This window comes from Hyperolius riggenbachi, chromosome 8 (assembly GCF_040937935.1).
Source record: "Hyperolius riggenbachi isolate aHypRig1 chromosome 8, aHypRig1.pri, whole genome shotgun sequence".
Lineage (NCBI taxonomy): Eukaryota > Metazoa > Chordata > Amphibia > Anura > Hyperoliidae > Hyperolius > Hyperolius riggenbachi.
Window position 1 is genome coordinate 266,547,199 of NC_090653.1, and position 15,443 is coordinate 266,562,641.

Consider the following 15,443-nt stretch of genomic DNA (forward strand, 5'->3'; position numbering starts at 1 on the left):
ACTGCTGCCTGGTAACTGCTTGCTGCTGCCTGGTAACTGATTGTTGCTGCCTGGTATCTGCTCACTGCTGACTGATAACTGCTTGCTGCTGCCTGGTAACTGCTTGTTGCTGCCTGGTATCTGCTCACTGCTGCCTGGTAACTGCTTGCTGAGCACACAGCTCAACAGTCCGTGGAAAAGAGGCCTTAAACTTGGTGTTTGAGCATGCATAAATTTTCTCATGCAAAGTACTTCTTCTTCTTGTTTGAAGGTTGAGGCACTTAGTCTATTATATATATAGATAGATAGATGTTTTTATTGGAAAATCAAGGCACAGGATATATAAACCAATGTAATCCATCATGGTACACTTAAAGGATACCCCAACTGAAATGTGACATAATGAGATAGACATGTGTATGTACAGTGCCCAGCACACAGATAACTATGCTGTGTTCCTTTTTTTCTTTCTCTGCCTGAAAGAGTTAAATATCAGGTATGTAAGTGGCTGACTCAGTCCTGACTCAGACAGGAAGTGACTACAGTGTGACCCTCACTGATAAGAAATTCCAACTATAAAACACTTTCCTAGCAGAAAATGGCTTCTGAGAGCAAGAAAGAGGTAAAAAAAAGGGGAATTTCTTATCAGTGAGGGTCACACTGTAGTCACTTCCTGTCTGAGTCAGGACTGAGTCAGCCACTTACATACCTGATATTTAACTCTTTCAGGCAGAGAAAGACAAAAAGGAACACAGCATAGTTATCTGTGTGCTAGGCACTGTACATACACATGTCTATCTCATTATGTCACATTTCAGTTGTGGTATCCTTTAAGCTCAACACACACCATACAATCTTGGTTGTACAGATTTACCAAATCTATGTAGTATAAGGGCCAACAGATTAAAAATACCTTGAATGATTGATTGGATAAGCTCTTATACTACATGAAAGTGGTAAGATTGAACAACCAAGATTGTATGGTGTGTGTTGAGCCTTAGACTGATACATAGGCTACCAAAATATTTTTTTTTAAAGTAGAGTTGCCACTGTACCAGCGTCAGGGCACTGCTGGCGCTGTACTGTGCCGCAATGAATGACTTGACTGAGCATTACCGTTACCATTATGGAAAGGGCAGCAGACTGTACACAGGAATGCATCATCTTATCATGAGCCACCAAGCATGATTGGACAGATTCCCAGCAGCACTCAGCGAGCGCTCCCAGCAGAGATCATAAAATCGTTGCCAAATCAAGTAAAAAAAAAAAAAACGGCAATATTAGACAGTTTATCTAGTGTCTATAGCTGTGTGTTAGAAGATGGTGGAGCACTCCTCTATGTTCTCCAGTCTAATGTGCCAAGGCCAGTCTGGCAGTACACCAGGTCAAATCGAAGATGGAAGGAGATGGATCGGCACCATCCAATGTAATTAATGCTCTTTACTACATCAGATTAGCCATACAAGTGATGTTTCAAAGCTGGCACTTCTTTATCAGCTTGAGAAAGAAGCGTCAGCTTTGAGATGTCACTTGTATTGCTGTATGCTGTCTGATGTCTATCTGATGAAATAAAGAGCATTACAGCATAGTCCCCAGTATCCGGCACCAGCGGGGATCGTCCGATACACGTGCTTGCCGAGTTGCCGGTAGCTTGAACAGCTGGCCAAAAAAGCACTACTTTCCCCCCAGGTGCAGGCAGAATACTCACCGAGCCTCCAGCGATGTCCTGCATCACCTTGCAGGCTCCTAGTGGCTTTCCGTGCATGGAAGCTGGAGTGTCAGCTGACCTGCATCGGGTCATGTGACACGTCCACTTGCCGTGCACAGATGATGGAAGCCGCTAAGAGCCCGGAGGTGATGCAGAACATCGCTGGAGGATCGATGAGTATTTAGTGGCCAGGCAAACCCACCAGAACAGCTAAAAAAACAGGGGTCCCCGTTATCTATCAGGCATGCTGGTTAGTTGAGACTTCCGGTTGCCCGAATTCCGGATAACGGCGACTCTGCTGTAATTACATTGGATGGTCAACCTTCTTACAGTGTTTACAGCTACATAAATTATCTATCAATAAGTGAAAACTTTGTATGGTGGTCTTCAAGCCAGTAATGACTTTAAATACCACTTCTTATAAAAATGAAGGAATGACAGACATGACTGAATCTCAACATTGAATAATGTGCAGCCCTTTTGTGATGTCAGGAGCCATACTTGAGGCCTTGTATATATCTCACAACCAGTGCCATGAGTGAAATGTATAGAGGAGGTCACCACAATGGATGATTGACCTGCCTTGGTCCATCTGACAGCACTTCAGACTAGCAGCATATGTGGAACAACGAAGACTGGCACCATCTTTACTTTGCTCTTTTGATTTTGAAGCATTACGCTTTATTGCAGCACAGGTAACATCAAGTGCGTTCACATCTTATATAGCATTTAAACTACCAGGGTCAGTTCTTCCATGAAGCAACGTGAATCAAGTGCTTCAGGGCGGCAAAAATTAGAGGATGACAAAAGGCAGCTCCCCTCCCTAAGTGTTTCACTCCTCGCACTCCCCGTCTCCCCCTCCCTAGATGCCCAGCACCACTTCACTCACCTGCTCTCAGTGTTCCAGAGATGGGATCTCCATCTGCTCGTTCAGGGTCTTGTATCCATGGCTACAGCAGTGCCTCATGTGACCTATTATGTGCTGCAGGGTCACATGAGGCATCGCTGTAGTCAGAGAGGAAGCAGGACACGTGTAATCTGCTGAGAGCGAGTGAGTGATGCGGCACCGGTGCAGCACATATCCGGCATCCTGGGGATCAGATGCTGCGGGCCAGCAGGGAGGAGATGCTGACTTGGAGGAGGCAGAGGGATGTAAGCGTAGTCCTAGTGTTTGCAATGCACAGCCCGATGTGTCTCTCCTCTTCGGTCCACCTTTGCAAACACACGTGGAGGGGAGGGGGGACTCATCCTCACAATGTATTGCTTCAGGTGGCAAAAAGTCTAGAACCGTCCCTGTGAACTACATCACATAGACCAATCACATTCTTTTCTAATTGCTGCCCAATCCTCTATGTCCGCATTTGCGGACCTGATGTGAAACTGGCTGCTCTAATTCCCTATTGGTGACTTGAGACAGCTTCAGAATTCAGGAAGCCACGGGTTGATTTTTGTATGTGCTCTGTTGGGTATTGTGCTTGAATACAATTGTTTTCATTATGAGGAGCAGATCTATCTTCAATTGAGGGGTGCGGCCATGGGGTCGAATGTGGCCCCATTCTACGCTAAAACATTTATTGGCGTGTATAGAGAGATAGTCATACACACATAAATTATTTAAATTGAATGCTAGACATGGTATCGTTACATAGATGATATTTTCTGTGTGTGATCAGGACCACATCCCACCCTTAATGCCTTTGTTAACGAAAGTCCAATATTGGAGCTTGCACCCACACATGATCTTTGTATCTAGTCCAATCCCTCCTTAAAAGTGTACCTCAAAAGAAGCCAGAAAACAAAAGAAATATAGTGTAACACTGTTGCAACAGTTTATATCACACCACTGTGCACCAATATGTCCCAAGAAAGCCGACAGATGGAGTCTGTTGACAAACATTGTCACCAGCAGACACTCAGGTATCACAGCCTCTTTCACCCTATTGTATTCCTGTCTGAATCACTGAGAGCCCACAAGCATGTTACAGCTGTGATCACCACCACATACAAATGACACTCCTCCTCCACATATAACGATGGCCTCTCACCCTCTGCTCTGCTGTCCAGATTATAAAACAGCTTATGTGCACACAGGACCATTGCCCAATCCAGCACAGCCAGTATGCTAGTGCAGCGCTGCTATTGGCAGCGAAGGCTGTTCAGGCGGGCTTACAGAAAACTCCTACGTGGTATATGCTGCATGACAGGCAGCATTTTAGGCCAATAACATCTTGCAGTAGGAGCGGCCATGATTTAAAGGGAGTTATTTAGGAGCTCGCACTACGCTGCACTACCCTGCGTAGCATGCAGCACTGTATTTAGCAGGCGTTGGTGTCATTAAGCTGGCACTGCTTTAGCAGTGCAGCTTAAAGGAGTTATCAGGCTAACTAACGAAAATGAGGGTTACTCGCAGTTCACCGCGGACCACGTAGCGATGATTGACAGCAGCGCAGGCGCAGTAAGGCTAACCCCGCGGTCGGCCTCTGCACCGTGCAATGAGACCAGGACAGCGGCGGGGAGCAGAGCGGTTGGCGTGGGACAGTTAGCTGCAAGGGGCTGGAGAAAGCCCCAGGTGAGTAAACCTTGTTTTCGTTAGTTAGCTTGATAACTTCTTTAATGAATCAACCAGTCAGGGTTCTGTTGATCCCGTCACTGGTATCAAGGGGCAAACAGCGTGGGGTCTAAATGAGCACAGGGCTTCACCAGCGCACCCCTCAAGGGATGATGGGCCATCACCCCTAGTGGGTGGTGGACTACTTTGCTGCCTTGTACTTGCAGGTCACGACCCCCAGGACTACTGCACCAGTACCTGACGGGATAACAGGGGATAGTGCAGAGTGGACCGTTGGGCAAGGACAGACTAGCAGGACAGATAGGCCTAACCTTAGGGATTCCAGGAAGGAACTGACTGACAGGGAAAAACCCAGGAAGGGAGCTGGCTGTATGGTTACCAGGACACATCAGACAAGCAGGGAGAATCCCAGGTAAGGAGCTGACAGCTAGGAGTCCAGGAGGGAACGGACAGGCTGGAGGAAACCTAGGGAAGCTGCAGGTAACAGAAGAGCTCTGGAGGGAACTCGCAGGCAGAGGGAATCTCCAGGGAAGCTGCAGGTAACAGGAGAGCTCCGGAGGGAACTCGCAGGCTGAGGGAATCCCAGGGAAGCTGCAGGTAACAGGAGAGCTCTGGAGGGAACTCGCAGACAGAGGGAATCCCTGGGGAGTGCAGCAGGCAGGGAAGTGAAGCAGGGAGACTGACAGGTAACAGGGATGGATGGAAGGCAGACAGGAGTCTGACAGGGAGTGCAGGGATCCTGGTTAGGCTGCAGGCAGATTAGCAGACAAGCTAAATCAGGCAAACAGGCAGGTAGGTTAGCAGGCTGGTTAACAAGCAGGCAGGTAAACAGGCAGGCAGGTTAACAGGCAGGTAAACAGGTTAAATCAGGCAGACAGGCAGGCAGGTGTAGCAATAAGGATAGCCAAAGAGGATGAATTGGAGAGGGAGACCCTGGTAGGGAAAAGCCAACAAGGAGGAAATCCAGGAAAGAGAAGGGCGAACGGTGGCGGAACACCGTGGCTGTGACCAGGGAAAACAGCAACTAAACAGTGAGTGCTGGACTTTTATAGCCAGCCTCTTAATTAGAGTCAGGTGCAGTACCGTCTATGGCCACTGCATAAGAGGGCAGCAGACTATAATAATATAATATAATAATAATAATAATAATCTGCAACTAGCAACAGAGAGAGAGATGCCAGCTCCAAGGAGGAAGTCAGGCTGGCCTCTCTCCACCATGCGGGACGGAGACAAGAGGAGCTGCGTGGGACCGGTTATATGCAGTGAGGTGGGTTCACTGAACAGTAAAGGTAGTTAGATGCAGTGAGCTGGGTTCACTGAACACAACAGGTAGTTATATGCAGTGAGGTGGGTTCACTGAACAGTAAAGGTAGTTAGATGCAGTGAGCTGGGTTCACTCAACACAACAGGTAGTTAGATGCAGTGAGCTGGGTTCACTCAACACAAAGCTAGGTATATGCAGTGATGAGGTGGGTTAAGTAAACACAACAGGTACTGGATATATGTAGTACTGGGTGGGTAGTACAATGTGCAGCTCCCTGTCACACACACAGGTAGTCACTGAATGTGCTGGGCTGGTGGCAGTGGCACGTCCTCACAATTTTGGGAAGTGATGGCACGTGCCTTCTTCTGAGCGCTGTATTTTGGGACAGGTCCGCACGAAATCACAGCAACACCACCTCGCACAGACCTGCCGGTGCCTGGTGGCCTTCCTCTGGGTCTGCCTCTACCTCTTCCTCTACCTGGTTTGTACATTTTGTCCATCTCGGGGGGATGCTAGGTATATGCAGTGAGCTGGGTTCACTCAACACAACAGGTAGTTATATGCAGTGAGGTGGGTTCACTGAACAGTAAAGGTAGTTAGATGCAGTGAGCTGGGTTAACTGAACACAACAGGTAGTTAGATGCAGTGAGCTGGGTTCACTGAACAATAAAGGTAGTTATATGCAGTGAGGTGGGTTCACTCAACACAACAGGTAGTTAGATGCAGTGAGCTGGGTTAACTGAACACAACAGGTAGTTAGATGCAGTGAGGTGGGTTCACTCAACAGTAAAGGTAGTTATACGCAGTGAGGTGGGTTCACTCAACACAACAGGTAGTTATATGCAGTGAGGTGGGTTCACAGAACACAACAGGTAGTTAGTTATATGCAGTGAGGTGGGTTCACTGAACAGTAAAGGTAGTTAGATGCAGTGAGCTGGGTTCACTGAACACAACAGGTAGTTAGATGCAGTGAGCTGGGTTCACTGAACAGTAAAGGTATTTAGATGCAGTGAGCTGGGTTCACTGAACACAACAGGTAGTTAGATGCAGTGAGGTGGGTTCACAGAACACAACAGGTAGTTATATGCAGTGAGGTGGGTTCACTGAACAGTAAAGGTAGTTAGATGCAGTGAGCTGGGTTCACTGAAAACAACAGGTAGTTATATGCAGTTAGGTGGGTTCACTGAACAGTAAAGGTATTTAGATGCAGTGAGCTGGGTTCACTCAACACAACAGGTAGTTAGATGCAGTGAGCTGGGTTCACTGAACAGTAAAGGTAGTTAGATGCAGTGAGCTGGGTTCACTGAACACAACAGGTAGTTAGATGCAGTGAAGTGGGTTCACTGAACAATAAAGGTAGTTATATGAAGTAAGGTGGGTTCACTCAACACAACAGGTAGTTAGATGCAGTGAGCTAGGTTCACTGAGCACAACAGGTAGTTAGATGCAGTGTAGTTAGATGCAGTGAGCTGGGTTCACTCAACACAACAGGTAGATGCAGTGAGCTGGCTTCACTGAACAATAAAGGTAGTTAGATGCAGTGAGCTGGGTTCACTCAACACAACAGGTAGTTATATGCAGTGAGGTGGGTTCACTGAACAGCAAAGGTAGTTAGATGCAGTGAGCTGGGTTCAGTGATGCAGTGAGCTGGGTTCACTGAACAGTAAAGGTACTTAGATGCAGTGATGTGGGTTCACTAAACACAACAGGTAGTTAGATGCAGTGAGCTGGGTTCACTCAACAATAAAGGTAGTTAGATGCAGTGAGCTGGGTTCACTCAACACAACAGGTACTTAGATGCAGTGAGGTGGGTTCACTGAACAATAAAGGTAGTTATATGCAGTGAGGTGGGTTCACTGAACACAACAGGTAGTTAGATGCAGTGAGGTGGGTTCACTCAATAGTAAAGGTAGTTATATGCAGTGAGGTGGGTTCACTCAACACAACAGGTAGTTATATGCAGTGAAGTGGGTTCACAAAACACAACAGGTAGTTAGTTATATGCAGTGAGGTGGGTTCACTGAACAGTAAAGGTAGTTAGATGCTGTGAGCTGGGTTCACTCAACACAAAGCTAGGTATATGCAGTGATGAGGTGGGTTAAGTAAACACAACAGGTACTGGGTATATGCAGTACGGGGTGGGTAGTACAATGTGCAGCACCCTGTCACGCACACAGGTAGTCACTGAATGTGCTGGGCTGCTGGCAGTGGCACACACATTATGAATTAGCAAGGCTGTGCATGCAACAAAAGTGTCAGTTTGACACACAGAAAAAAAAAAGTACAGGATTAGCTCTGAAAAGAGCTGTTGAGGGGTGCTATAAAAGCAATAATAATCAGCCAGGAGCAAGCTAAGCAGCCAGGAACCTAACTAATCTGTCCCTAGGAGAACAATCCACTGTTTTTAATGGTTCAATAAAGAGCTTTTTCTACGTTTGGAAGTGCCAGCCTCCAACATCTTTTCTACACGTTTTGGATCTATAGGTGTGAGGATCCTTTGAGGCTTGGGCACCCACATCCCTATTGATGAGTGCTACTCTTTTTATCAATATTCCTAGGAGAACAATCTGCAGCAGCTCGCCCTACTCTGTCTAATAGCAGGCAGACGAGTGACTGTGATGGCTGCCGGAGGCTGCCTTATATAAGGGGGGGGGGCTCCAGGGCTTAGTGTAGCCTGAATGGCTACAATGTGCCTGCTGACTGTGATGCAGAGGGTCAAAGTTGACCCTCATAGTGCATTATGGGGCGAATCGAACTTCCGCAAAAGTTTGCCTTGTGCAGGCAAACGCGAGCCAGCGTGTAACCATTGGTGTCGGGAACCAGAGAGAGAATCTGATCCTTGGCGATCCGCAGTATCCCCAAGAATACAGATATACCCGATTATTGAGGTTCTGCGGAATCGTCAATAATCAGATATGTCTAACCTCTAGACACCGGAGAGGGTGTAAGTGTTTGGTGCAACAGTAACAACTCTGAGTAAAGACCACCAGAGGAGCTGGCGGCCTATACTCCTGAGGAATTAACCCCTGAGCGGTGGGTGATATTCCTGTAGCCTGTGGACCCCTGAGCGAGGGACCAAGGCTGGGTTGCAGGAAGCCCTGCTGCTAATATGTAAGGTTTTGCCCTGAACTGGGCTAACGTAACACAGTAATAACACAATCCTAGTCTGGGGTGTGAGGTCCGTATTCACAACACCCTGGAACTAGTCTGGAGCATAACATAAATGATAATACAATTCCCTAGTCTTGGGTGTGAGTTCCGTGATCATCAACACCCTGGAACTAGTCTGGAGTATAACATAAATGATAATACAGTTCCCTAGTCTTGGATGTGAGGGCCTTGATCTCAACACCCTGGAACTATGCTAGAGAATACACAGAAGATGCACAGTATTCCTAGTCTGGGGTGTGAGGGCCTTGATCTCAACACCCTGGAACTGGTCTAACAAATAATACAATTCAATTAGTACTTTAAGCTATCAAGAATCTGACTCAGTGTGGATTCCCAGCTCCAGCCGGTTCTGGCACACTGTCGGGTCTAGCTAAGGTCTGAGTGCCTTCACGCACGTGTTAGCAATGGCAGACAACCAGCAACTGACAAGCAGCAGAATATATAGTTGCTGGACTCTGCCTCCCCGCCCGAGCCATTCAGCCAATCATGAGTCCTGCAGGAATCAGCTGATCTTCCTGATCAGCTGACACTTCCCCTGCTGGTATAAAGGTCCTGAGTTCAGGCCCGCGCGCGCGTAGCTCTCCATCTGCCTATGTGCACTAACAGACCCAGCCACGCCAAGCGCACGCTGCTGCATGCAAACCGCCGCGTTGGACGCGGAAACAGCCGCTTTGCTGTCAGGACATGTGGCAGCTTTTCCGCATTCCACCATATTACTAGACGCGTGTCTATGCGTGCAAACCGCCGCTTTGGACGCGGAGTCAGCCGCCTTGCTTTTGGCATATGCGGCGGCTTTTCCGCGTTTTCTCACACACCGAAATTTGCCGGGAACCGTTCGCCGGCGAACCGTTCGCTACATGTCTAATGACAGCAAATCCCTCTCCTCCTCCAGGAAATTCAATAGCAGAGTTAGTAAACAAGTGGAAAATACACATTCCAGGAGCAGACAGTAGCAGATTGTATACATTACTTAATTGTTACATCTAATACATTATCAAAACAAATGAACTGTTTAAATAAACAGGAGGGATAGACAAATAAAATGTATGGGTTTAGACCTGCCTGGGTAGATATAGAGGAGTCGCTAGTCAAACCACTCCGTCTTTCAAATCTCCTATGGCTTTCTCCTCAAACCTATCAATAACCCCATAATTAAAACATCACTCGCAACCTGGGACAGCTACAAATACTCAGGGAGGCTCATAACCCCTCATAAGCCCCTTTTATCCTTCCTAGGAAACCCCTCCTTCCCAGTGGCCTTAGATTCCCCAGCCAGCTTCCACTGGTGGTCCCGAGCAGACCTTACCACAATCTTCAATCTCTCATCAGATTCTGGAATGAAATCATTTGCTTCCCCACGCGAACATAAACATCTCCCTAGATCTGAATTCTTTCGCTATTTACAGATTTCACATTTTGTTAAGACCCATCTGGCATATACCGACTCGCCACTTACTAGAACCTCATTTGAGCATATATGCTATTCTGATCCCCTTTCTCCTGGCACTATTTCTCATCTGTACAAAACTTATTCACGAATTCTCTCGATATAGGCCAGGCTATATAACAGCGTGGGAAAAGGATCTTGGAATTCCACTGGAATCCGATGACTTATCTGATATATGGGCCAATGTCCCTAAAATTTCGGTAAACGCCAATCTAATTGAAGTTAATTATAAGCTCCTCTTTAGGTGGTACTATGTCCCTTCTCGTATAGCAAAATTCAGACCAACCATCTCCCCACACTGTTTTAGGGGATGCAACATCCTTGGGACTCATGACCATATCTGGTGGAAATGTGCCAAAGTTCGCCGTCTTTGGTTAAGGGTTTGCACATGGGCATCCTCTCTAATCGCAAAACCAGTTCCCAGAGACCCAAAACACGTACTACTAGGACTTCCTTATCCTGATTTAACTAAAGCGCAGAACTCACTCCTCTTTCACATCTTCACGGACACAAAACTAACTATAGCAGCAGCCTGGCGCTCACGCACTTTATCCTTTGATCTGGTTAAAAACAGGCTGACTCGCGTATTATTTTTTGAAAAGTTGCGGGCTAGAATATTTGACAAGATTAGCATATTTAATAAAAATCTGGCTACCTTTCATGCAATACCTTTTAGGCCCGGAACTTAGCGCTAGGGTGAACAGCTTATAACTCGAATCGTGTCCTTAGCATAATATTACTTTTATTAACAACTGTGTAGTCGTGGGGCCTCCCTGTCCCAAACCCTTGTAACTACCTCTTTCCCTGTTCTAACCTACCCTTTCTCTTTTCCTCTCTCTCTCTTCTTAGGCTCAGTTTAGCCTTTCTTTTTCCCTCTTTTCTCATTCTCCTTTAACTTCTTTCTGTTCTGAAAGTAATAGTCCTACTGCAGGATCTCTCCTCACCTGCGATGTACTGACCTAAAGCCTTCACCTGCCCTCACTGGAGGGTAGGCGTCAATGTTGCTATTTCCCCCCCAGTTGAATGGGATGCACTCCTGTCCAGCCCAAATTGGGTTTTTTGTATGGCTAGCTGTGCTATTCCGAGTCAATGGCACCTCTATGTTATATACCCCTTTGACCCTCTTGAGGTATAGCAAAAATAAGTAACATGCAATTTAAGCTTATAGTATTGTATGACTACACTAAGTGATATTAGATATTAGCTCTGCTCTTTGAAGAATGTCATTGGCATTCTTGTTACTGTACTAGTCTCAATGTATCCTGCATATGGACAACTCCCTTCTTTACCCTTGTTCTCTAATGTTATGTTGACATTATATGTGTTTCTTGAAAAATTCAATAAAAATTTTATTGGAAAAAAATTTTTTATGGGTTTAATGTACAATAGAACTGTTTACATTAAAGCTACAATGTATGAAAGTCGATAAATTGTGTATTTTTTTCACTTTTTTTTCTTATTTTCCTTTTAAAATGCATAGAAAATAAGGTAATTACTAAAAACAAATATCAGCTACAAAAAGCCTAATTTGTCCTGAAAAAAACATGGACATAAACATCATTTAGTTGTGCTAATTATTGATAAAGTTATTGCCAACGTAATCAGAGCTGAGCAGGACTGTGAAAATGACCAGGGTAGGAAACTGGTTTAACCATACACTGAGGAGTTGATAGCAACCCCCCCTGTGCAGGAACATGGTCTAGCCCTCTAATGCTGGGAATACACGGTACGTTTGTACCGCTCGATTGAGCCATTAGATGGCTCGATTTATAATTCCTGACATGTCCAATCAGCCGCCGGATCGATTCTGCGCTCGATACCGCGTGGGGGACAATTGCCAAAGATAAGGAAACTGAACAGAAGATAAGAGAATCGCCTGCGGGGCCGAGCGCGGAATCGATCCGGAGGTATAATCGAGCCGTGTATTCCCGGAATAAGAGCCCAACACTTTTGTATCTAATACTGATGGAGGATTGTACAGCAGAGAGGCAGAGCTGTGTGAGGAAGAAAATTGCTCCTACCCGTCTTTCCCCGAAAATAAGACAGTGTCTTATATTAATTTTTGCTCTAAAAGATGTGCTAGGGCTTATTTTCAGGGGATGTCTTATATTTCTATTAGGAAGTGTCTTTCAGCAAAACATTTCCTGTTCCTTTGTACTGTCATGTTCATGGTTTTGAAAGTATGTTACTGTACTGATAAGGCACCTGACCTGTCTTCCCTGTACACAGCTGTGTGCTGGGATGACAGGATCAGTGCCCGATTGGCACTGCACCGCTGTGTCCCTACTTACTGTCTGCCTCTTCCTCCTCTTTAACTTCTGCTAGGGCTTATTTTCGGGGTAGGGCTTATATTTCAAGCATGCTCAAAATTCCAGCTAGGGCTTATTTTCAGGGTAGGTCTTATTTTCAGGGAAAGAAGGTAGTACTCGTGGTAATGTGTGCCCTAACATACAGCCTTAAATAACTTACGAGGTCAAATGTATGAAAAAAGTTGTGTACCTGTATGAATTTTGAATGCACAGAGGACGCCATCCGCACCCTCCGTGCAGTTCTGCCGGGTCCTCGCTGCTTAATCTCCCCCCGGGCCGGCTCCCGACCACACAGCCCGGTTGGGGCTGTCATGCCTCCTCGAAAATAGCCGCCGGAGGTTGCCGCAGCTGCGCAGTCCACATAGATGCAAGTGCGGCTGCGCAGCTCTAGGGCCTCCTCCCACTGATCCACACTACAGGCTGTCTCCAGTTCGTGGATCGGGGAGGAGGGGAGGCCCTAGAGCTGCTCATCCATTTTTTTTACATTTGGCCTCGTAAGTCCTGTAAAGCTAATGTAACCCCGGTATACAAAAAAAAAAAGGCAGATACTCACCTAAGGAGAGTGAAGGCTCGGTCCTAATGAGCTATCCCTCTCCTCTCCCGGTGCTGCGCTGGCTCCTCCATTCTCATCCCACGCCGAGGGGACTTCGTAAGTCTTCGGGAGCCAAGTCCTCCCGAAGACAGGCGACGCACACACGAGTGCGTCATAGAGGGCGCGCATTTCCGAAGCCTCCGTTCGCCCGGGAGACAGCGGTATTTGACCGAAACGGCAAATACCGTTGCGGGGGAGCCAGGACAGCAGCGGGCACCGGGAGAGGAGAGGGAGTGCTCTATGGAACCCAGAGCCTCCCTTTCCTTAGGTGAGTATCTGACTTTATTTTTTGAACCGGTTCCCATTAGCTTTAGAAAAAAAAAAAGTTGTTTTAACCGATAGTACTCCTATGTCTCCACCACAGGTTATTTTCCCTTAAAAACCAGAGCCATTTTCACATTTCACGCTACTCCCATTCATTCACCAATAAATGTATCTCTACTTATAACACCTAAATGATCTACATATTATTTTGTAGTCGGAAAAACTAACCAGCACTTCTGGTTAATTTGATAAATAAATTCTATTTTAAATAATGAATCGCAACAACACATTGTAAATAATTTCTAGAACTCTCTAATTAGTGTTAGAAATCTCACGTTTGAACCAGTCTTCATGCAAATTAAAAAAAAAATGTGTCTACATTTTACTGTCTAATTTTTGATGCATTCTGTCCATTGAAATGCACAAATTATTTGCAATTCCCAAACACAAGCAGAAAAATAGTGCATATTGTCAGTTTTTTTTTTCTTAAAGAGAATCTGTATTGTTAAAATCACACAAAAGTAAACATACCAGTGCGTTAGGGGACATCTCCTATTACCCTCTGTCACAATTTCGCCGCTCCCCGCCGCATTAAAAGTGGTTAAAAACAGTTTTAAAAAGTTTGTTTATAAACAAACAAAATGGCCACCAAAACAGGAAGTAGGTTGATGTACAGTATGTCCACACATAGAAAATACATCCATACACAAGCAGGCTGTATACACCCTTCCTTTTGAATCTCAAGAGATCATTTGTGTGTTTCTTTCCCCCTGCATCTCTCATGCACTGAAGTTTCAGGCTGCTCTTTTCTTCCTGCAAACAGCTTTGCCCTTGTCTGTAATTCCTCACTATGTGAAAGCCCAGCCAGCTCAGAGGACGATTTATCCAGCTTGTAAAAGATAAGAGAGAAGAGAGAAGCTGCTCTAATCTAAATAACACACAGGCAGTGTGCATATAGGGGCCTGGAAGGGGAAGTTCATAGCAGAACCACAACACTGAAGAACTTGGCAGCCTTCCAGACACAGGCTGACAAGTCTGACAAGAGAGAGATAAGTTGATTTATTACAGAGACTGTGATAGTACAAAGTGCTGCAGTAAGCCAGAACACATTAGAATAGCTTTTGGAACTTGTAGGATGATAAAAAACAGGATGCAATTTTTGTTACGGAGTCTCTTTAAAGGGGAACTGAAGAGAGAAGTATATGGAGACTGTCATGTTTATTTCCTTTTAGACAATACCAGTTGCCTGGCAGCCCTGCTGATCCTCTGCCTCTAATACTATTAGCCATAGCCCCTGAACCAGCATGCAGCAGATCAGGTGTTTCAGTGGTTCAGACTTATAAGTCTGATCTGACAAGACTACCTGCATGCTTGTTTCTGGTTTTAATCAGATACTACTGCAGAGAAATAGACCAGCAGGGCTGCCAGGCAACTGGTATTGATTAAAAGGAAATAAACATGACAGCCTCCATATACCTCTCTCTTCAGTTCCCCTTTAATGCAGACACAATACTATACAGAATCGCAATTGCAAACGCAATGCATTTTTATAAAAATTCTACTTGTGATTTTGCCAAGACCATTTTCCTTGAATATGCAAAGTCTCCTGGGATTGTTGATAAAAAAAATATGCAATAATAATAACTACATGCATTGCGTTTTTACTGCGATTCGCAACCACTCAAAGAACGCTGTAGACACTGTGATTTCATGGAATCGCATTGCATCACTGTGTACACTGCTTCACAATTCTCATTATTCCCACAGGGGCCTTGCGATTGGAAAACCACATGCAATTCTAACATCGGATTGAATTGCAACCAGTATGTACTGACCGTAAGGGCCCTTACCCACTGAAAAGCGTGATCACAGCGTTTCTTGTGCGTTTTCCTCCCTGCGATATATCAGCGCTTGAGATCGGCTGCTATAGCAGTGAACTGCAAATGCATGAAAAATGCATCAAGCAACGCTTTCCCGAATGGCACAGGTGGAAAAGGGGCACTGTGATTAATGTGGTAATTGAGGTGCCCTTGCAAAGACAAAATGTGAGCTCTCTAATCATTGAATCAGAGTGCACCCGGGGAAAAGGGCCCGAGGGCCCTTTTTTACTAGCAATCACAAACGCCAGTGGTTGCGATTT

At 45.7% G+C, this 15,443-nt stretch overlaps 1 long non-coding RNA gene across 2 annotated transcripts in view; it reads right to left on the minus strand.

Moving 5' to 3' along the window:
* LOC137527844 (uncharacterized) overlaps window positions 1-15,443 on the minus strand; it is an 83,273-nt gene that overhangs the window by 66,788 nt on the left and 1,042 nt on the right. The window lies entirely within an intron of this gene.